At 41.1% G+C, this 24,499-nt stretch overlaps 1 protein-coding gene across 1 annotated transcript in view; it reads left to right on the top strand.

Moving 5' to 3' along the window:
* Positions 1-5,369: 5,369 nt before the first annotated feature.
* FHIT (fragile histidine triad diadenosine triphosphatase) overlaps positions 5,370-24,499 on the top strand; it is a 1,518,095-nt gene continuing 1,498,965 nt past the window's right edge. The window contains exon 1 of the mRNA XM_063630834.1: positions 5,370-5,550. The gene's annotated coding sequence lies outside the window, so the exon portion shown is untranslated. The remainder of the gene's footprint in view (positions 5,551-24,499) is intronic.

Below are 24,499 nucleotides of genomic sequence, written 5' to 3' on the forward strand. Positions count from 1 at the left end.
GATTGCCTTTGACCTCCTTTCCATTACTTTTCTTCTCGTTCACTCTTCTCCAGCCACGTAGCTTTCTGGCTATTCTTCTACCACGCCAAGCATGGTGTATCTTAAGGACTTGTTTGTATCTTAAGGACTTTGCACTTACTGTTCCGTCTGTTTGAAACTTTCTTCCATAGATTTCCTCATGGCTGCCTCCCATCCCCACTTCACTCAGATCTTTGTTCAGATGGCATCTCTTCAAAGAGGCCTTCCCTGACCACCCTATCTAAAAGAAGACCACCTATCACTTTCTAGCCTTTCACTCTGCTTTTTTGCCCCTAGCATTTATCGACACCTATGATAGATTATACATTTGTATATTAGTGTATGGCTTGTCTACTCTTCTAGAGGTCCCACAAGGGTAGGGATTTTTTTTTTAAATGATTTACTCACCATTGCATCCCTGGCACCTAGTACAATGCCTGGCATATAGTACATGCTCAATAAATATTTGTTGAATGATTTTCCCCATTTGCCTCCAAATTAAGCTATTTATTTTATAGTTACAAGGCTTTCAATTGCTTTTATGGCAAACTAAGGAGTTACCTAGGAAACTCATGAGCTGGTCCTTGGGACTTTTCTGGTTTCTTTCACTGCTATCCTACTTCCAATTTAGATTGTAGACTGATGCGTTTACCTGCCTGAACTCTGGTGCTTGCCATGTACTGTTGCCTCTGCCCGTAACCCCTGTCTCTCCTTCACTATAGGTGGCAGAATCCATTCATTCTGGCATTGGCTTCTATGGGGAATCACATTTATTTGCTCATCTATTTACATGCTTAAAGTATTCACTACAGTACCGCTCCAGAGACTGTGTCTTATTCACTTGTGAATTCCAGCCTCTAACGCAATGGCTTGCAGAGTAACCCTCAATATATAAAAAACCGAACGGAATTGAAACTGCACTCTCCTCTACTATATTTTTTAGTTTTTAGAAAATGCTTTTAATGGGTCTTATCTTCTAGAATGATGAAATGTCTTTAAAGCTGCAGTGAAACCAGGGCAGTAAGTTTGGAGCAATAATTTCTTGAAAGAGAGTGATGAAAAATCATTGCTTATCTCTGAGCCACCCTACTGAGATCACAGCTTGGACACTGAGCTTAGTTTTATGCACCTTATGTTCTAGGTAACTGGAAGATGATTGCAAAAGATGGCACTAAGAAGGATTAAGTGTGATTATTTATGAGGCATAGTTAAAAGCAGACAGCATGCATATGTTCACTAGCTATAGGGAATAGACAGATCTCTAAATATCTGATGAACAAATCTACCCAAGGAGTACATTTAACACAGAACAACAAAGGGAGAAATAAGATGACAAAATAAAAAACATAGGTGAAAAATTTAGAAAATTTTTAGCAAATCGTAAGATGGCTCTTACTAGCAACCAGAATTCTCCAGTGGTAGCCAAAAAGCTTAATGATCACAGGTTAAGAAATGTGTGAAGCGGACTAGAGCATTTGGGTATGACTGAGTTTCCCAAGCTTTCTATACTTTGTATTACAGAAATAATGCATTGTTTTTCCTTTTTCCTAACATAATATTTTTGTATTAGATATTATTTTTTCAAATAAATCCCAAATTTGTAATAAATTACAAATAAATAACAATTCTTGTCTGAAGGTCTGAATTATGACCTGTAACATATGCCTAAGATGAATTATGCAGAGGGTTGAACTCTTTGACCTCTACGGCCTTTTTAGTTCTGAAATTCTGTTTCCATGGTAAAGATTTCCTTGTAGGCCATGTGTGCTTGAAGAGGATGCTGTTGGAGGTGTTTGACTAAAGCCGAAGAACATTATGTGACCCCCAGTTTTTCTACACACAAGGATGGCCCCAAGCTTCATGATAATGGGGGGTTACTAGTTACCAGTGCCTCTTACCTTTATGATTTAGTTGAATGATACAAGTGGTACAAATGTCAGGCTCTTCTAGTACTAACCTTGTTTGCTTCTTGTAGCCATAATATAGTCATTTGTTAACCACATATTTATTGAGTGCCGACTACTGAATAATACAAAAACAAAGTCCTTTTTTTTTTTGAGATGGAGTCTCGCTCTGTCACTTGGGCTGGAGTGCAGTGGCACAATCTTGGCTCACTGCAGCCTCCGCCTCCCAGGCTCAAGTGATTCCTTGCCTCAGCCTCCTGAGTAGCAGGGACTACAGGCATGAGCCACCATGCCTGGCTAATTTTTGTATTTTTAGTAGAGATGGGTTTTCACCACGTTGGACAGGCTGGTTTCAAACTCCTGACCTCGTGATCTGCCCGCCTCGGCCTCCCGAAGTGCTGGGATTACAGGCATGAGCCACTGTGCCTGGCCTGAAAACAAAGTTCTTACCTTCATGGAGTTTATCTTTTGTTTGAAGGAGACAGATAATAAACAAAAGGACAAATAAATGAGGGTATAATTTCAAGTAAAGATATTTGCTATGAAGAAGTGCTATAATGGCACAATCCACAGAAGTCTTTCACAAAATTGTCTTCTGGGTCTAAAAGTCACCCAGATCTTGATGCTACTTTCTTAAAATATCCACGCCCTTTACTCATGTTTCAAGACCATAAAACGAAAAACACAATGTTTTTAACATGTTTCTTTAAATTTCTGTTTCCCCTTTTCTTAATCTTTCTCCTTGTACTACCACACCCCAAAGCTCCCAAAGCACCCTCCTTAAACGCCCAAAGAGTTCCTATTCCCCATTGTAAATGAGGCTTTTGCTATTGTTTGGTTTGTATGTCTTAGTGAGGATTTAGAAAGTACAATCTATCTTAATTGTTGATGAGTGATACAAGGTGGTAGGCTGCTTAGTTTCTGACTTCTTATTCTGTTAGTTTCAGTGACATGAGCTTGTGGTAAACCAAAGCCACCTGTAGCAGATATTATTGGTGCCCTGCCAGTATGCTATGTTCCCTTACTATTTCAGCTTATACCAATCTGACTCTTAATTCTTCTATCTCTGGCTTTCTGTGGCCTCTAAGGCAACTCTTTCTACTCTTGGAGCATTGCAGACAAGCCAGGGTCTTAATAACCCCTGAAAGCTGCCCCCAATCATTGACTGACGGTAGCTGCTGTTTAAACAACTCAGTTATCTTGTCCTCTTGGTGGAATCACTCAGTCTAAGGTACGTGTTCCACATTGTTTCCCAGAGATTTCTAGGAGGATTAAGTTCTGGGTGCCTCTAGCAGTAATGTGCTAGATAAGGCATCTTTTTGGTCTTCTCTTCCCTATTTCACTTTCTTAGTCTCTTACTGGTGTTTCCTGCGATAACCTCCTAAGTAAAATACTTGCTCTTGAATACCTGTCTCCAGATCTGCTTCTGGGAGAACCCAAACTAAGGTGGTTATTAATTCAGTCAAGTTGCAGATCAGACAGTAACCTCCCACTGATTGTCTTGGCACTTGCAGCTCCTGAATCCAAGGCAAGTTCCATGTCTTCATGCTTTTTGTGAATGTATCTGTTGCTCAAGGTCATGGTTGACCTTGAGCCTAGCAGTCACCATTATCCACAGCTGAAGTAATACCTATGTGCTCGTATTAGGCTATCCGACAACAGTGCAATAATCATTAGACACCACTGTTTAGACCCCGAGTATGTTCATGACATTTGCCTTTCGACTGCTATGTAGAAGATACAACGATTATAGGCTGATGCTTTCTCAGGAGGAGGAAAGTTATTGAGCTTTGCAGTTTCATATGCTTCTGATTTTCTTCCACGTTTAGTCTGGCTGCTGACACATGTGTTGAAATCTCTCATGTCGATCAGCTGGGACTGCTGAGCTAAGTCTGTGCTCATAAAAGCAACAAAGAATTGTATTACAGGAAATGACCCCAAATTGACAGAAGATTAGGCTAGGAAGCCTGAACAGGGGTTTTAATCTCTATGCACAAAATCAGTCTGTACATATATTGATCACATTCCTGCTGTTTTAATTTTTTTTTTCAATTTCACTTTGTTATTCACAATTTGATAATATTTTATGTGGCCATGGTGTCTGTGTGATGAACTATAATCCAGTGTGACATTCTCTGAGACTCAGGCTTCCAAGGACATCAGAATTTCACACCAGGACACTTTGTAGGACACCTTGCTACTCTCCACGGGATTCAAATATCAGAAATAATGAGAGATCTAAGACTTGATGTAATTGCCTTCATGTAATGAATCGGGCCAAACAAAAAAGTGAAAGACAGAGAAAGAAAGGAAGTGGTGCTAAGGAGAATGGGGACCTATCTTAGTGTTTGTCTGAGAGTAACTGCTCTTTGTTTTTCCTGATGTAATGGCAAGAGTCTGCAGCCAGGAATCTAGTCCTTGCTTAGGAGCTGCATGACCTTGTGAAAATTACTTAGGTGTTCTGCAATTTGTAATTGCATTTATTGCAAAATTAAGTTTACTTTTCATACGTCACTAGAATCAGAGCATTTTGAGGTTAGGAACTGGGTCTGAATCAATGATTTCTCCAGCACCTACATGGCATTTGGCACAGAATACATCAATAATCATTCTGGATTAAAAAAGGGAGCGAGCACAAGGAACCATGGTGGTCAGAGATGGGTTGAATTGATCTGCACCAGAGAAAGGGAGACTAGAGGAGAAAGGTCACTCTAGATTTCGTTCAATTATTGAAAATACGGTGTATTTACTATGTGCTGGGCACTTTTCTAGGTGCTAGAAAGACTACGGTAACCAAAACAAAAATCCACATCTGCATGGATCTTGCATTCTAGTGAGAAAGTAAGATGGTAAAAAAGAAAAATACGTAAATTTTATACAATGCTTCGTAACGACAAGTGCCAAGGAGAAAAACAGCACAGAAAAGACAGAAAGGAAAAGGGAAAGGGCGCATGTGGTGCAATTTTGTTGGATGCCAGGGAGGGCTGAGCGTAGTCGTAAATGACCACATCATTTGATGGATCAAGCTAGGGACTGCGAGTCCGTGTTTCTGAGAGACACATAAAGAAAAGAAGGCTTAAGGAATCCAGAAAGATCCGGAGTGGGGAAATGAAAAGAAATCCAGCCAGTGGGGAGTCGTGAAGGGATAAGTTAAACGCGTTTTGGGAGGAAGGTAGAAAGCAAAAGTGCGGTACAGCCTTTTATTACATGTGAAAAGAATCATGTTTCTTTTTCTAGTTAGAAAAAGCCAAAGATTGTGCGATTTATGCCCCAAACCCCCTTCCAAGGCGATTCTCACCTCAACTTGCCTCCTGTGGTCAGTGTTTCCCGCCCCTGAATCAGTGTTACTGTCACTATGGCTTTCAATTGGCCCGGCGTAGGCGCATGCTCTGCGCGTATTGGCCTCCGCTCCTGTCCCCAGACAAGCGGCCATCTTGGGTCCCGCCCCTACCGCGGCGTCTTCTGGGAATTGCAGTCCCCGCTCCGCTCTGTCCCGTCACAGGAGTTTTGCCCTCTGTTCCCGGGTCCCTCAGGCGGCCACCCAGTGGGCACACTCCCAGGCGGCGCTCCAGCCCCGCGCTCCCTCCCTCTGCCTTTCTTTCATTTCCAGCTGCCAACATCCTGGAAGGTAGGGGCCGGGAGGCAAGCCCTAGTGGAATACTGTTTCTGGGGCGCGGGTCTGGGTTTCCACGCGCGTCTGGTCATCACCCCGGAGCCCAGTGGGGCCGGCGCCGCTCACGGGGCGGTGAGCTTCTGTCCCGAGTACTCTTCCGCCCCACGAGGGTCTCAGGGTGGGGACTCGGGCCCCCCAATTCCCAAGCACCGACCGTAGCCCTAACCCGTTCCTCCTCCACCGTATTTATACATTGGGGAAACTGAGGCACTGGGCCACGCCAGCGGGTCCGGGGACGCCACAGCTCTTGGCTCTGGGGGTGTAGTCGGCACCTGCCGTTTTGGGATGATTCGTCAGTTTCATAGACAAGTAGCGAAAATCCGTCCCAACAGGTCTATGTTAAACACGCAGCTCTGGGTTCCCCTAAGGGGTTGCTGAACACGTGCCCAGGACAGGAGCAAACCCGGGTACAGAGAAGGCAGCATTGTGGGAAATAATTTTACGTTACTACTTCAAAAACAGACAAAAAGGCATCGAATTTATTGTTGTGGGAGAACTCATCGGTACTTGGTCGGACTTTCTTACACGTATTTTATGGTGGTTGTTTTTATTTTTAGCGTCAAAGGGGGTTTTTTAAAGGTATATCCAAGTTGGCGGTGGTGGGGGGGGGGTAAGGAGGCAGGTTAGTGGAACTTGAGATGCATCTGCAGATTTCTCTGTAGGCTCACATTCTGCCCTCGCTGTGTTACCTTGGAACAGCCACTCACAGCGCTTATGTGGGAAACAAGGAGCTCAATGCTCCTAGGTCAGGTGGCCAAAGGATGTTGCCTGAAGCCGAAATCTAAATTGAGGTTATGTTTGTGAAAGTTTACCACTTGCAGATTTACTGCTATTATTATTCTGGTCTCTCAGAAATGTGCTGGGACCAGTAGAAAATACCCACAGTGGTTGTTTTAGAAAGGTTCTGACCCGGGCCGGGCCCAGACTATCAAGGGCCGTCCCTAATCGCACTTGATGTTAAAAGCCGGATCTACCTGAACTCTCCCTCCTTGGCTTCAGCCTGCGGCCGGAGGCCTTGGCCGCGGAGGCTTCTGGGAATTGCAGTCCCGCCTCTTGTTTCTCGTCGGGCAGGTACTCCGCCTCGTGGCGTGCCATTTTGCACGGCGAGATGTCTCCTGGGAGATGAAGTCTCGCTTCTAGCCGTTCTGTAGAGCAGTCCCTTGACTCGAACTACAACTCCCATGTGGACCTGCGTTCATGGCTGCGGCCTCTGTCCACCTGCTGCAACCTGGACTAGAAATATTTAGTAAAGAAAGAAGTCTAGGGTGTGTGTGTGTGTGTGTGTTGTTATTGATTGCATATGCTGTTCTAAGTGTTAGATATGGCACTGTTGTATACGGTGTTCCAAGTATTAATGTACATGCTTCCAAAACCACTAACACTTGACCATTTAGAACATGTTCACATGATCTCTTTTTAATACTACATTTCCCATTTATGTATGAGAAAAAACTTGAGACGATAGCCCTTGATTGCACAGCTAGCAATATAATATATATTCAATAAAATATATATGTTATAATTTAATCCTCTTAAAAGCTATATGAGAGTGAGAACCATTTTATATCAACTTTACAGATTAGAAAACTAAGGCTAGGAAGGCTAAGTAACTTGTTCAAGTTAAAACACTGGTGAATAAAAGGACTGAGACTGTAAGCCCTTCTGCTTAACAGTCTCTGCTTAGAGAAAGACCTTACCTTACAGAGCTGAGGGGGAGCCCAACCTTTCTGGCTACAGAATTTGGAATCTTTTAATTATACCATGTTGCCTCTGTAGTTAGACGCTAAACATTTGAGCTGCAAAAACCTTTGAGATCATTTAATTCTAATGCAAAGATCTTGGAACACTTCTTGGCCTATAATAAAGGTTCCACAAATGCTAGCTGTATATAGTTTTAGAATACCTTTATTTTATAGATTAGGAAACTGGCCCAGGTGGTAAGGCAGTTTGCCCAAGGTCACACGGTTGGTTTGTGTCAGAGATTAGACTAGAACCAAGCATCTGATTTTCAAGTCCAGGGTTATTTTCATTCCACCAGCAGTCTGCTAGCAGGAACACCAGATGTGTAGCTCTTTAGATAATGGTTTCTCCTCTAATTTGCTCTTTCAAGGCCACAGACCAGGACCAATTGTTGTAAAGTATCTTATTTATTATTGGTAAGGTTGTAATGCTTCATGAATTCAACAAATTTTTTTGAGCTTCTTTATATGCTCATCTCTCTTAAGGTGCAGGGACCACATAGATAATAAGGACTTAATGCATTCAGACTTGAAGGACCTTATAAATTATCTAATCTAACTCTTATTTTATAACTGGGGAGAGTGTGGTATAAAGTAGTCTGCAATCTTCATCGCATGCCCTCATGTCAGAAGCATCCTGTTTCTGCAAGAAGGCAGGTTTCTGGAGTCCTCACAGTAGTGTGGATAACCTTTTCAGGCTTATGCTTTTCTATTTGGTACCCTTGTCTTGGCCTTTTTCCTGCAGCCTTTGATAGAATGCTTTAGGAAATGTTTTTGTGTCCCCATCTTTATTTGTGTGTTTATGCAACTTCGGCATGCTCTGTTTTCATTTTGAAAGTTAGTCTGGTTTTGGCTCCCATTACTCTTTTCTCTTTTGTTCTTTCAGACGCTTGAGAACAAATTCTGACACTATGTTTGCATTCACATGTTAAAATCTGACCCTCTAATATGAACTCTCAGAAATCTAACAAGTTGTGACTTTCATTTTGGAAGACATATTGGCCCTTTCAATTATGTATTCACAGATAATAAGGCAGGTAACCCTGGTCTCTTCTGAAAGATGATTTCCATATAGTTAGGTAATAAAGTAACAGTTTTATGAATTATTGGCTAAACATTCCTGAAACAGTCTATTTGAGAAGTTCTCCTCATCACCCCCATGCCCCTACCCCCACACTCTCCCAACTGATAGTCTGATCATTCCTCTTCCACCACAGTGCCTGACCACCAGTAGACACTGAAAAAGTACTTGTGGCATTGCATTCATAAGCACCCTGTTCCCACATCTCTTCATTGAATCTGTTTGCTCTTTTAATGTAGAAGTGCAGCTTTGAAATATAAGATGTAGGAGGTTACTTTGCTTTCAACATGTACATTGCAGAGAAAAATCTCAGCCTTTGAGATCATTCTCCAAGGGATTGTCTCTTTGGGAATGTCCACATCTGTGACTTCTCAGATGAGAAAGTGATCTATATAGTAAGACATAGCAGAGAAGCAGTAGAGGGGTTGTCTGGGGACCTATGATTTAATTCCCAGCTGTGCCTTTTAGACAGGTTACTTAGCCCTTGGTTTTCTCTCTTAAAATAGGGATAATAAGCATTTCTACCTCACAGTGATGATGAAGAAGAAAGTGTGTTTAAAGCTTTGAGCATGTTGTCAGGCTCTTAACAGCTTGCAGTCAATAGATAAATATAATAGCTCTTATTTTTGTTATTGTAAGCCTGATATATGAAAATTCACATTTCCTGAAGATTTAAAACTTGAGGCAGATATTTATATTATAAAAGGATTTGTTTGCCACTTGTTTTCTTAGAGTAGCACACTTGGTCATCACATTTAAAATATGAAGTTCCTCACAACTCTTGATAACCTGTCTTAGCACAGTGACACTCTCTTGTGTGGGCAGAGAGACAGTGAAGCTTTTGGCTTGGTACTGCCTGCTGAGAGCCCCCTGATCTATGATTCCACCTATATATTAAATCTTTGACTTAAAAGCAGCCTGTTTCTGTCAGTGGGGCCTTCTGTCCATCTCTAGAAAGGATTGGTTCTATCCCAGGAGCCTCAGGGTTAGAGTGAGGCAGTTGTCATCCAGCTGGTGAGTAATCCTGGGGCAATGACCATGGGGATGTGGCAGTGCTTCTTTCTAAAGCTGACAACTTCAATAGCCATGAGGTTACTGATAAGGAGGTGAGTTACTGAAAAGAAGTGATGCAGGGAACAGGGAAGGAGCAACAGGAAGGAGGATCATAGCAACAGCAGAGGAGATGGACAAAGGAAACAGCGGAGGCCCTCAGTATCCTAAACATGTTTTTATTCAGCACATTTATCTTGCTCCTAACTCTGTGCCAGGCACTGCATCCGCTCTGGTGAGAGCAGTAAATGGGGCTGGCAGGGAGGCAGTGATGGGGTGAGTGAGGGTATATTCTCGGCAGGAAAGAGTACAATAGAGGAAAAGAGGGAGGGAGGGAGGGGATGTTGGGATTTGATGAGCAGAAAGAAGGTCTGTGTGCTTAGGATATGAAAATCAATGGCTGGAGGAGGTAGAGAGAATAAGGCTGCAGAGGTGAGCCTGAGTAATAGATATATTTTTCTTTTTTAAAATTTTTTTAAAATTTTACTCTAAGTTCTGGGATACATGTACAGAATGTACAGGTTTGTTAATAGGTATACATGTGCCATGGTGGTTTGCTGCACCTGTCAATCTGTCATCTAGGTTTTAAGCCCTGCATGCATTAGGTATTTGTCCTAATGCTCTCCCTCCCATTCCCCCCCTACCCCCCCAACAGGCCCCGGTGTGTGATGTTCCCCTCCCTGTGTCCATGCGTTCTCATTGTTTAACTCCCACTTATGAGTGAGAACATGTGGTGTTTGCTTTTCTGTTCCTGTGTTAGTTTGCTGAGAATGGTGAGCCTGAGTAATATTATGCAGAGTCTGGTTACCTGCATTTTGACCTTATTCCGAGGGCATTCGGGAAACTGTTTAATGGCTTTAAATGGGGAAATGAAATTATTGGATTTGTTTTCATTAAAGTATGGATGTATAGCAATGTATTGTATTATTGAAGATTACTTAGAGTGTAGACTTTAAGTGTTCTTGTTCCCAGAAAGGGGTCTTGATCCAGACCCCAAGAGAGGGTTCTTGGATCTTGTGCAAGAAAGAATTCAGAGCAAGTCCACAGAGTAAAGTGAAAGCAAGTTTATTAAGAAAGTAAAGGAATAAAAGGATGGCTACTCCATAGACAGAGCAGTCCTGAGGGCGGCTGGTTTCCCATTTTTATGGTTATTTCTTGATGATATGGTAAACAAGGCATGGATTATTCATGACTCTGCTTTTTAGACCATATAGGGTAATTTTCTGACATTGCCATGGCATTTCTAAACTGTCATTGCACCGGAGGGAGTATAGCAGTGAGGACGACCAGAGGTCACGCTCATCGCCATTTTGGTTTTGGGGGGTTTTAGCCAACTTCTCTACTGCAACCTGTCTTATCAGCAAGGTCTTTATTACCTGTATCTTGTGCCAACCTTCTATCTTATCTTGTGACTAAGAATGCCTTAACCTTCTGGGAATGCAGCCTAGTAGATCTCAGCCTTATTTTACCCAGCCCCTATTGAAGATGGGGTTGCTCTGTTTCAAACACCTCTGACATTCTCACCACAAATAAATAAGTATTTGAGGTAGTGCATATTAATTAGCTTGATGTAGCCATTCCACAGTGGATACATATTTCAAAACATCATGTTGTATACCATAAACGTATACAATTTTTATTTGTTGAGTAAATCAGGCTTTAAGAAGTATGGATGCATTATGGATAATGAATTTATCTGAGGTAATAATTGATGTGGGACAAGCATGTATGCTTGTGCTTCTTTAATTTTAATGTGCATACAAGTCTCCTGCTGTTCTTAAAATGCAGATTCTGATTAAAGACCTGGAAAGGATCAGAGAGTATTTCTAACAGACTGATGCTGCTGGTCCATGGATCGTCCTTTGAGTAGCAAGTACTTAGGAGCCTCTTCAGTGGTCTAGGTGATAGATGATGTAGTTAAGAGAATGGACTCAATAGAGCAAAAGACCTGGACTTTAATCTTGGTTCTGCTACTTTCTATGTGTGTGACTTTGGGGAAAGTGTCCAAATCTCTCTGAGCCTCAATTTCCTGATCTGTGAAATGGGGGCGATAATTTCTATTGCAGAGGGATGTTTTTAGTTTTCAGTGAGGTAACCCGTTGAAATGCTTAACACAGTAACTGGTACTCCATAAATGGTAGCTAATGATTTTATTCTTATCATTGTCAATAAAAAACGCAAGTTGATACATCCTGCTCTGTTTCCTTGTTTATCATATTTTGAATACTAACAGGACTAGATCACCTTTAGTTCTACTGTTTTTGCTTACCTCTATCATATGATGTTTGGAATTTTTTCAATCCTCTGTACAAGTTGGAGTATCATGGGGTCAGGGGAGAAGTATCTTTTCCTCACCCTCAGGTTCTTGGTTGAGTCCCCTGTAACAAAAGACAGATTAACGAGACAAAAGCACACAGATTTATTTAACGTAAGTTTTATGTGACACAGGATTCTTCATAACGAAATGAAGACCCCAAAAACTGGCAAAGCTGTGTATTTTTTATGCTAGATTTGATGAAGAAGTAGACAGTTGTGTAGAAGTATGATTGAATAAGAAAGTATGAGCTAATAATGGGAGGAAACATAGCAAGACCTGTTTGTTCAGATTCTCTGTAACCTTTTGTTTTCAGAGATAAGGATGTTCTTTCACTCCACGAATGGGAAGTGAGAAACCTTTCACAGGAGGGTCTTAGACCTGCTTCAGGAGAAGGCCAGATAATTCTTCCTAGGTTTTATGACCTGCTTCAGAGGAGGGCAGAAGGAAGGTCAGAGAGTGACCTCTGACCTTCTGGCTTCTGCTGTCTTCTCAAATTCCTTCAGCTTACAATATTTGGGGTAGTATGTCCTGAACCCCATCATGGGCAAATAGATATATTTCAGCCCATGCAATTGAGTCTTTCTAAATTTGATGGACAAAATCTGGGATCCTTAAATTAACACATTATATCTGATTATTAGGATGGGAATTCGAGGTACCTGGCCTCCTAATGTAAGTTTATTCCTTCATTACGTAATTTTAATTTGTTTGGATTGCTTTCCAACTAGTGGCTCTCAGACTTGGCTGTAAGTTAGAATCACCTGGGGCTGGTCCCATCCAGATAACTGAAAGAGTGGGGAGGGGAGCAGGTGTTTTTTAGTTTGTGTGATTTCTTTCGTTTGTTTATTTTTTACATTTCCCAGCTGATTCTAAAGTGCATCTAAGATTGAAAACCACTGATTCTAATAACACAGCATTGTGGAATGATTCGCAGCTGATTCTAAAGTGCATTTAACATTGAAAACCACTGATTCTAATAACACAGCATTGTGGAATGAATCAGGTATAATCCAATAGGTAAAAGGTCTGAGTGGGGAATGAAATATCTAGAAAGTGGCATTTTGAAGGCTTTGGGAATGAAAGAAAAGAGCCATCACAAAGCTGTCATGGAATTTGATGAACTAACTATAAATTGTGCACTAGTTATCTTTGAGATTAACTATCAGGGACACTCTTTCTCCCCTACCCTCCTTGTATCTCTTGCTGTGTTTGTCTAAGGGTTTTCCTTATATTGAATTTCAGGTTGTGTTTCTCATCCTGTACTTAGTTTGCCTCATTCCTCATAGTTGGAGGTGGGGTGGGGGGCTATAATCCCATTAAAACTGTGTTCCAGAGAAACTCAGTGACATGCTTTCATGATCTATGGCAGTGTTATTGAAAAGGTTTAAACAATTGTTCAGATAAAATACCACTCACTTTTACTGGTAATATTCTTACATTCTAATTGAGTAGCTTGAAATGAACCATTGAAATGAACCACTTCTAGAAAGGCTGCCTATTATAAAGTTTTCTTCCTACCCCCATCCTCCCCCAACTGCATGTCAAAGCAGAATAATAATTAAGCTAATTTGATTACATACCTTTAATTTTCTTTATAATCCATAAATGTGGTGATTGTGAGGGAGGAAAAAAGAAAAACAATCCTTTCTCTACTTTCTTAGGTTCTGCTCCTGGGGCACTAAAAAGTAAACTGACAAGACAGATTAACAGGAGAAATCATTTATTACATATGAATACAGAGGCCTTCATAGAAAAGAAGTGAAGACCCTAAAGAGGTGGTTAGATCTGGGGGCTTATATATTATATGGAGAAGAAACTAGACAAAGTGAAACCTCCTTTGCAAAAATTATGATGGTGAAAGAGATCTGACCTAACCCCATCTAAATTGCTTCTAACGTCCAAGTTGTCCTCGTTCATTCCTGCGCGTAGGCCAAACTAACTTTGGGAGGATCTTAGTTTATAGTTTAACTTTGGAACAAAGATGATAACAACCCTTTCCCAAACCCCCTAGGACTAACAAATTAGCCACAAGGTTAGAAATTATGGTTTAGGAGTCATGCAACCAGAGGCACAAGATTCTAAACCTCCCCAGTTGCTCCTAGGGATAACATCAAAACCTAAGGTTGGTGCTGGAGATATTTTTCCAACCTTGCACTTGATGGATCAGATGGCACCACCCAGATTGATAAACTGGCTCATTTGGTCTTGTGCCTCCATGCAGGAACTGACTCAGCACAGGAGGACAGCTTTGACTCCCTGTGATTTCATCTCCAATTCGACCAGTCAGCACTCCCCACTACCTGGCCCGCTACCCACCAAACTATCCTTAAAATATCCCAGTCTCTGAAATGTTCCAGGGAGACTGATCTCAGTAATAATAAAACTCTGGTCTCCTGTTCAGCCGGCTCTGTGTGAATTAAATTCTTTCTCTGTTGCAATTCTTCTGTCTGGATAAACCAGCTCTATCTGGACAGTAGGCAAAATGAACCTGTTGGGTGGTTACGAAAGGACAAGGGGATTTGGGCTTCTGGGGTAGGGGGATAAACTGTGAAAAAATGACTAGGAAAATATATGGTAAATGAAGGTTGTTTAGTAAGGTTTGTTTATGCAGGTAAGAGGTCTTCTCTCTGGTAGGGAAAGGGGAACACCTTTATTTGTAGAAAATATGTCACCTTTACAAAGGAAAATCTATGCCCTGCTTTTAGCTAGATGGAGGAGGGCAGAGGTTTTTTTTTTTTTTTTTTTTTTTCTGAATCTGCTGTTCTTAATTGCCTTCAACTCAAATAACGCTTATGCCAAAGTGGCATATTTTGGGGTAGCATATTCTGATCCCCTTTCAGACCCTTTCCTTTGGAAAGTTGTTTTTCTGCCTCATAGAAAATGCATACAGTTATATTTGACTATTTATATTTAAACCCTTATATCAAGGGTCCAGGAACATTCTTGGCTTGAATATATATTACCCAGCACCATAATTTCATTTTTCAGCATTTCCTGAACCTTTCTGCCCACCAGGAGGTTATTTCACAATGTAGTGGCCTTACTTTTCTGGTCTGTTGACTCCATAGAGAGAAAAAGAGAAAGGGTGGGAAAAAGAGTGTTTTTGCCAGAGTGTTAAATGCAGTTAAAAATCATTTATTTTAGGGGTATTTTGTATGTATGCCAGTATTTTCTTTTAATGATGAATAAGTGGGAATAGAAGAGAAAATTGAGAAACTGGTTAAGAAGTTCACAAAAGATACACATTGACAGGATTCTGGAACTTAAATACTCTTTCTGAGTCTTTTTATGTGTTTATTCGTGTTCTTTGTTATGGATTTACCTCTTTTTATTAACAATCAGAATTCTATTAAAATTCAGTGTATTTTGCAGTTTCTCAGACTCACAGCTACTGGAGTTAGAAACCATCATAGATAATGTTGAAGTATCAGTACTCCCTCACAAGGTTTAATGCATGCATATTTTAGTTAGACCAGGCTGGAGGAGCATACAGTCTATAGTCATTTAATCACTGAAGTCTGTGGAATGTGGTAAGAACAAGATTTTTATTTTCTGAGAAGTCTTCTTCCCACGTTTGAGTAGCAAGTACTTAGGAGCCTCTTCAGTGGTCTAGGTGACAGGTGATGTAGTTAAGAGAATGGACTCAATAGAGCAAAAGACCTGGACTTTAATCTTGGTTCTGCTACTTTCTATGTGTGTGACTCTGGGGAAAGTGTCCAAATCTCTCTGAGCCTCAATTTCCTGATCTGTGAAATGTTTTGAAAAAACAAAGCAAAACACAGAACTCACTGCTGCCTTTGGACTCCACATTAACTGAAGGACGGTACCTGCTTGGTTTTGTCAGTAGATGTTTAAGCTGTGCCCAGAAGCACGAGTTTACCTATGCGTTTGGAGCCCTGAGGACAGGTGGAGGGAAGGGTTGGAACCTGCTTAGAATAAGATTGTTTCAGTCCTGGAGCACTAGCGATTCCAGTTCAATCTCTTCTAGGAATGATCCTGGCAAGAAATCCAAGGGAGAGCAGGAGAGGCAAGAGGGAGGTAAAACAAATGCAGAGAGTGTGGGAGAGGTAGAATAACAAAAAGTGGTGGGGTGGAGAGAAAGGGGAATATTTTTTGTTTTACAGCCACTTGTGTAAATAAAATTAGTCTCTGCCTGTCAGTTACTACATCATCAGAAATTGGCAGGTCTAATTTTCACTGGATGTAGTCTACCACTTTGTTGGCCTGCCTGGAAGCATAGACTATGTAGCACACCATATGCCACTTTGGGATGCCTTACATAGATGAGTAGTCAGACTAGTGCAGCTGAAATTGAGGTACCAAGTCCTGTGCCACCAACCTTTCCCAATTTAATTGATCTGGACGAGACCTGCTCTAGTGATTCTAACTTGTAGCCAGGGCCAAGAACCACTGGTTAGAAAGCAATCCCAATGGGTTAAAATTATGTAAAGAAGGGGGCACTGTAATTGGCTACATAAATTTCCATTAGAAGGCAAGTTACCTTAAATTCCCATCTTAATAATCAGATATAACATGTTACCTTAAAGATCCCAGATTTTTTCCATCAAGTTTAGAGAGACTCAATTGTATGGGCTGAAATATATCTATTTGCTCATAATACCTTAAAATTTACAGCAGATTGAAGGAGTTCTAGCTTGGGCCATATGCCTACCACTTGGAATTGTTTCTATAGCCAGTTGGAGGGGGTACTGTGAGTGGCCAGGTGTGGAGCAAATGCCCACCCTGGGAGAGGAGAGATTCACCCAGAGGAAGTGGGGCAGGGCTACCACATTCTCAGCATCAGAGGCCACCATTCATACCAGAGTATATGTGACTGGTGCCCCCTGGAGTTGTGCTGTGCAAAGCTTGCAAGGCTGTACACACAGAAAGGCCCTGGTTAACGAGAGGTGCTGATACCTTCAGAAGAGGGATGTGACACTAGGGATACAAAAACAACAGGTGGCCACTGTAGTTTGAAATCCCAGTTGCTGGGTTCTGCCAGCTTGGTGGATAAAAACAAGGCCAGGAAGCTTCAGAAAAATCTACAGCTGAGGCCCTCTCTTGGCTCCTCTGAGCAGGGATAAAGCTTCCTCTAAGCTATGGCTTCCTCTAGCCTCTTGAACTTCCACAAGGCAACAGGCCAAGGTTTCCCTAGCCTAGAGGTGTTAGCTGTGTTTGGCTTCCTGGTGCAGATGGAACAGCTGGGTCCAACTCCTATGGGTCGAGGACTGCTGGAACTATATGCAAGGGTCCTGGTGGGGCCAGAAGTGTTTGCATTTCCAACAAGCTGCCAGGTGATGTATATGCTGCTGGTCCATGGGCCACACTTGGAATAAAAAGATTTCAGATTTTTGTGGCTTCTACTAAGTTGCCATTCTGTTTTAATGTAATGAGTAGTATTGTTTAGAATTCATATATATATATATATAGCCAGTTGTTTTTCTTTGCAGTTTTATTTCTCTTTGTAAAATGGACATAATAGTACCCACTTCATAGATTGTTATGAATTAAATGGGATGATCTATATAAAATATCAGCACTGCCCTCATGGAGTCTAGTGAAGGGGACAGATAACACATAGGCAAACACCTGTAATAATAAGATGTCAAGTACAAGAAGGAAGACTATAAGATACTGTGATAGTAAGAGGGATGAGTAACCTATTGAGATAAAATGGCCAGACAGAAAGAGCTGAGAATTAAGCAGAGAGCTAAGTAAAGGATGAGAGGGAGCTGGCCATATGAAGAGCTGGTATTAATAGAATGGGGTTCCAGGCAGAAGGACTAGCCTATACCAAGGCCTTAAGGTGGGAAAGAGCTTAACACCATCAAAGGGAGAAAAGAAGGCCCCTGTGGCTGAACCATAGAGAGGGAAAGGGAGACTGACATCAGATGAAATTGGCTGTATAGATAGGGCCCAGGCCATACAGGGCCTTGGAGTCAAAGTATGGAATTTGGATTTCTTTTCCCATGGGTAATGCTCCTGTCCCTGGATCTAAGTATTGTGGTTGGATCCATGCTGTTTGCTGTCCAGACCTCTCTTCCACTCATCTGCTTCTCCACTGAGCACCTACTTCTAGACTTTTTTTTTCTCCTCCCTTTGGCCAGAACATGAGTTACAGTCCTGGCTGATGCTTCCCTAATGCCTACTATCTCCACAGGCTAATTTGTTACCTGTTAATACACTCTCTGGATCCTAGGTTCCATTTGTATAACCCGATTCCTTCTCATTTCCTTCACTAGGTTCTGATCAGAGCATCTGCGATACCCACTTCTGCCCCCTAATGTGGTATCGCGTCCATATCCCTCCTGATTTGACTTCTCTGCCACATGGCAGTGAAAATCAAGAACAAAGTCCTAGCAGTAGTGAGGCAGATGAATATAATGAAAGGGACTGACAGTTTAGGATCTTTTAATTGGTGGAAAGAAGAGGAGATACATAATTTTTATATGTTAGAATCATGACTTCAAGAGATTTTTAAAAAGAGCTTGAAAGAAGCTGGTTGGATTCATCTAGTCTACTCTCCTTTATTTGCATATTTGAAAAACTGGCTGTAAAGAGGAGAAATGACTTGGTGTGGGTCACAGACAGTGCAAGTGGCAGAATGTTGACCTTTCTTAGTCTCCTATAGGTTAGCTCCTGTGTCTTTTGCTTCCTTCTTATACTTTTTACAGCTCTTATTTAACCTTTGATTTTTAATCAATGCTTCTCTTCCCTTTGGACTGTAAGCTCTATGAAGGGCAGTGGTAGTGGCTATTTTGCTGATGGCTGTCTGCCCTGCACCTGGTCCTTATGCAGGGTGAGTGATTTATGTCAGGTCCCTAACTGAGAATTCAGTGTTGGATTTTGCACTGTACCACACTACTTCTGGGCCATCTTCCGTTACTGATTTAAGTCATTTCTCTGGTTAGCTGAGTCTTGGCTGCATGGGGAGTATGTGCAAGTGAAATCTACAGAAACTGCAGACTTCATCCCCTTCTACCATTTCTCTGAATTTGCATAGCCTCCCGTTTCCTCCCCATAATGGTGATAATGCTTTGTTTATTGTGTTAATATTATCTATCTTCCCTCTCTAGAAAGATAGCACTATGAGGGCAGGAACAATTGTTGGTGCTGTTTTATTGCTGTCTCCATGCATAGAACAATGCATGGCCTATGATAAACAAAATGAGGTGTGACTCATCATAGCCATCAAGGTCTGAAAGTCTGGGTTGTCTGAAGACTGTTGCTCCATGCAGATGGGTTATTTATACTTTGTAGAGAATAAGATTTTTCAAATGCTGGGGAGTCATGGAGGGACTCTTGAGAGAGGAACTATAAATAAGAGCCCATTATCTGACCCTGAGGACTCACTTCTGGCTTTGCTTCTCATTTGCTGTGTCATCTTGAGTGATGTACTCAACCTCTGTGAGCCTCACTTTCCTGTAAAATGGAGATGGTAATACTACCTAGCTCTTAGAGCTGTTGTGAGAATCAAGTGAAATCATTGATTTCAATTATGTTCTACACAGTGTCTGACACATACTCAGCACTCAGTAAGTATGACCTGAGATCAGTGTCATTAAACCTGGAATGTTACTCTATTCCTGGCTAGCAGTTATACATGCATTCCAGTTTTTACTTTATAAATCATAGCTAAACCTTTCCCATAGTACTATGTTATTTGGTGAAGTTTCATATTCACTTTGACCATCAAATAAATGTAGAAATCATCAGTTCTGGCTATGTAAAGTTTACTGAAAATGTTGATGAACAACAACCCAGGATTCAGCACAAAAAAGTAAATCCTGGTTGATGTTAAAGACAGGAATATAAATCAGAAAACAAACATATCAGCAGTACTGTAACATTTAAATGCCTTCTCATAAACACTTAAGATTCTTATTAGTCCAACATCAGAAAAATGATAAATATTAATATTTGTCATCAAAGGAAAGCTTAGATATCAAAGCAGAGTAAACAACTGTTGTATTTCAAGGATTACATAATACCGACGGCATTTTTAATTAAACACCCCAAAACTCTATTTTTAAAAAACTTTCTGTACGAGTTGGTTTATTTTTATCCAGTAGACAAATTAAGATGGATGTACATTTAATCAGAAAAAATGCAGGTGATTTGTTGAGTCAGATCATGTTCTCAAAGATTTAGGTTGTGTTGTATGTCTGCAAAAGAGACTCACATGCGTCTGAGGCAGCCCTCCATCTCCACTGATCTTTAATTCTATTTCAGGAGGATTCCATTGGAAATGGGCCCTAGGTAGATCATGTAAGGGCATGAATGCTTCCTGTCTTCATTGTGGGTTCTCTCCTGAAGAGCCTGTCTTCTCAAGTCATGTTGCTGCTACTCTGAGTGGGCCAGGAAGCATATGCAGCAGTCCCAGGGTCAGGAGGGAGCAGAGAGAGGGAGGACAGTCTGCTGCCATCACTCTGAAGCTGTCAGGCTTTCCCTTCCTGCTTTCACAGTGCCTGAGATAGCTGACTCAACATGAGATGGCTTCATCGTGTCAACTGGGAGACCCGGGTTTTAGTTCTGGCTCTCCTACTGCCTTATGCAAGTCTCTTTTCTCTGGGCCTCCCTTTCCATGTCTGTAAAGTGAGGGCTTGGATCTGATCATTCTGAAGTCCTATTCCTCTCCAACATTCTGTGGCCTGGGTAGAGTGCTTCAGGGACCTGATGAGCTGTTTTCCCTGCCCTCTGCAGAAGAGTAATTCTGGAGTGGCTGGCTGGCTTTGGAACCAGTCAGAGCTATAGCTCATCATAAGTAACTCATTTATTTTTTATTTATTTATTTTTTTATTATTATACTTTAGGTTTTGGGGTACATGTGCACAATGTGCAGGTTTGTTACATATGTATCCATGTGCCATGTTGATTTGCTGCACCCATTAACTCGTCATTTAGCATTAGGTATATCTCCTAATGCTGTCCCTTCCCCCTCCCCCCAACCCACAATAGTCCCCGGAGTGTGATGTTCCCCTTCCTGTGTCCATGAGTTCTCATTGTTCAATTCCCACCTATGAGTGAGAACATGCGGTGTTTGGTTTTTTGTCCTTGTGATAGTTTACTGAGAATGATGTTTTCCAGTTTCATCCACGTCCCTACAAAGGACATGAACTCATCATTTTTTATGGCTGCATAGTATTCCATGGTGTATATGTGCAACATTTTCTTAATCCAGTCTATCGTTGTTGGACATTTGGGTTGGTTCCAAGTCTTTGCTATTGTGAATAGTGCCGCAACAAACATACATGTGCATGTGTCTTTATAGCAGCATGATTCATAGTCCTTTGGGTATATACCCAGTAATGGGATGGCTGGGTCAAATGGTATTTCTAGTTCTAGATCCCTGAGGAATTGCCACACTGACTTCCACAATGGTTGAACTAGTTTACAGTCCCACCAACAGTGTAAAAGTGTTCCTGTTTCTCCACATCCTCTCCAGCACCTGTTGTTTCCTGACGTTTTAATGATGCTCATTCTAACTGGTGTGAGATGGTATCTCATTGTGGTTTTGATTTGCATTTCTCTGACGGCCAGTGATGATGAGCATTTTTGCATGTGTTTTTTGGCTGCATAAATGTCTTCTTTTGAGAAGTGTCTGTTCATGTCCTTTGCCCACTTTTTGATGGGGTTGTTTGTTTTTTTCTTGTAGATTTGTTTGAGATCATTGTAGATTCTGGATATTAGCCCTTTGTCAGATAAGTAGATTGCAAAAATTTTCTCCCATTCTGTAGGTTGCCTGTTCACTCTGATGGTAGTTTCTTTTGCTGTGCAGAAGCTCTTTAGTTTAATTAGATCCCATTTGTCAAGTTTAGCTTTTGTTGCCATTACTTTTGGTGTTTTAGACATGAAGTCCTTGCCCACGCCTATGTCCTGAATGGTATTGCCTAGGCTTTCTTCTAGGGTTTTATGGTTTTAGGTCTAACTTGTAAGTCTTTAATCCATCTTGAATTAATTTTTATATAAGGTGTAAGGAAGGGATCCAGTTTCAGCTTTCTACATATGGCTAGCCAGTTTTCCCAGCACCATTTATTAAATAGGGAATCCTTTCCCCATTGCTTGTTTTTGTCAGGTTTGTCAAAGATCAGATAGTTGTAGATATGCGGCATTATTTCTGAGGGCTCTGTTCTGTTCCATTGATCTATGTCTCTGTTGTGGTACCAGTACCGTGCTGTTTTGGTTACTGTAGCCTTGTAGTATAGTTTGAAGTCAGGTAGCGTGATGCCTCCAGCTTTGTTCTTTTGGCTTAGGATTGACTTGGCGATGCGGGCTCTTTTTTGGTTCCATATGAACTTTAAAGTAGTTTTTTCCAATTCTGTGAAGAAAGTCATTGGTATCTCGATGGGGATGGCATTGAATCTGTAAATTACCTTGGGCAGTATGGCCATTTTCACGATATTGATTCTTCCAACCCATGAGCAGGGAATGTTCTTCCATTTGTTTGTATCCTCTTTTATTTCATTGAGCAGTGGTTTGTAGTTCTCCTTGAAGAGGTCCTTCACATCCTTTGTAAGTTGGATTCCTAGGTATTTTATTCTCTTTGAAGCAGTTGTGAATGGGAGTTCACTCATGATTTGGCTCTCTGTTTGTCTGTGATTGGTGTACAAGAATGCTTTTGATTTTTGTACATTGATTTTGTATCCTGAGACTTTGCTGAAGTTGCTAATCAGCTTAAGGAGATTTTGGGCTGAGACAGTGGGGTTTTCTAGATATACAATCATGTCATCTGCAAACAGGGAGAATTTGACACCTCTTTCCTAATTGAATACCCTTTATTTCCTTCTCATGCCTGATTGCCCTGGCCAGAACTTCCAGCACTATGTTGAATAGGAGTGGTGAGAGAGGGCATCCCTCTCCTGTGCCAGTTTTCAAAGTGAGTGCTTCCAGTTTTTGCCCATTCAGTATGATATTGGCCGTGGGTTTGTCATAGATAGCTCTTACTATTTTGAGATATGTCCCATCAATACCTAATTTATTGAGAGTTTTTACCATGAAGGGTTGTTGAATTTTGTCAAAGGCCTTTTCTGCATCTATTGAGATAATCATGTGGTTTTTGTCTTTGGTTCTGTTTATATGCTGGATTAGATTTATTGATTTGCGTATGTTGAACCAGCCTTGCATCCCAGGGATGAAGCCCACTAGATCATGATGTATAAGCTTTTTGATGTGCTGCTGGATTCGGTTTGCCACTATTTTATTGAGGATTTTTGCATCAATGTTCATCAAGGATATTGGTCTGAAATTCTCTTTTTTGGTTATGTCTCTGCCAGGCTTTGGTATCAGGACGATGCTGGCCTCATAAAATGTGTTAGGAAGGATTCCCTCTTTTTCTATCAATTGGAATAGTTTCAGAAGGAATGGTACCAGTTTGTCCTTGTACCTCTGGTAGAATTCGGCTGTGAATCCATCAGGTCCTGGACTCTTTTTGATTGGTAAGCTATTGATTATTGACACAATTTCAGAACCTGTTATTGGTCTATTCAGAGATTCAACTTCTTTCTGGTTTAGTTTTGGGAGGGTGTATTTGTCGAGGAATTTATCCATTTCTTCTAGATTTTCTTGTTTATTTGCGTAGGGGTGTTTGTAGTATTCTCTGATGGTAGATTGTATTTCTGTGGGATCAGTGGTGATAACCCCTTTTTCATTTTTTATTGCATCTATTTGATTCTTCTCTCTTCTTTATTAGTCTTGCTAGCGGTCTATCAATTTCATTGATCTTTTCAAAAAACCAGCTCCTGGATTCATTAATTTTTTGAAGAGTTTTTTGTGTCTCTATTTCCTTCAGTTCTGCTCTGATTTTAGTTATTTCTAGCCTTCTGCTAGCTTTTGAATGTGTTTGCTCTTGCTTTTCTAGTTCTGTTAATTGTGATGTTAGGGTGTGAATTTTGGATCTTTTCTGCTTTCTCTTGTGGGCATTTAGTGCTATAAATTTCCCTATACACACTGCTTTGAATGTGTCCCAGAGATTCTGGTATGTTGTGTCTTTGTTCTCATTGGTTTCAAAGAACATCTTTATTTCTGCCTTCATTTCATTATGTACCCAGTAGTCATTGAGGAGCAGGTTGTTCAGTTTCCATGTAGTTGAGCAGTTTTGAGTCAGTTTCTTAATCCTGAGTTCTAGTTTGATTGCACTGTGGTCTGAGAGACAGTTTCTTATAATTTGTGTTCTTTTACATTTGCTGAGGAGAGCTTTACTTCCAACTATGTGGTTAATTTTGGAATAGGTGTGGTATGGTGCTGAAAAAAAATGTATATTCTGTTGATTTTGGGTGGAGAGTTCTGTAGATGTCTATTAGGTCTACTTTGTGCAGAGCTGAGTTCAATTCCTGGATATCCTTGTTAACTTTCCATCTCGTTGATCTGTCTAATGTTTACAGTTGGGTGTTAAAATCTCCCATTATTATTGTGTGGGGGTTTAAGTCCCTTTGTAGGTCACTCAGGACTTGCTTTATGAATCTGGGTGCTCCTATATTGGGTGCATATATATTTAGGATAGTTAGTTCTTCTTGTTGAATTGATCCCTTTACCATTATGTAATGGCCTTCTTTGTCTCTTTTGATTTTTGTTGATTTAAAGTCTATTTTATCAGAGACTAGGATTGCAACCCCTGCCTTTTTTTGTCTTCCATTTGCTTGATAGATCTTCCTCCATCCCTTTATTTTGAGTCTATGTGTGTCTCTGCACGTGAGATGGGTTTCCTGAATACAGCACACT

The sequence above is a fragment of the Symphalangus syndactylus genome, chromosome 21, assembly GCF_028878055.3.
Source record: "Symphalangus syndactylus isolate Jambi chromosome 21, NHGRI_mSymSyn1-v2.1_pri, whole genome shotgun sequence".
Classification (NCBI taxonomy): domain Eukaryota; kingdom Metazoa; phylum Chordata; class Mammalia; order Primates; family Hylobatidae; genus Symphalangus; species Symphalangus syndactylus.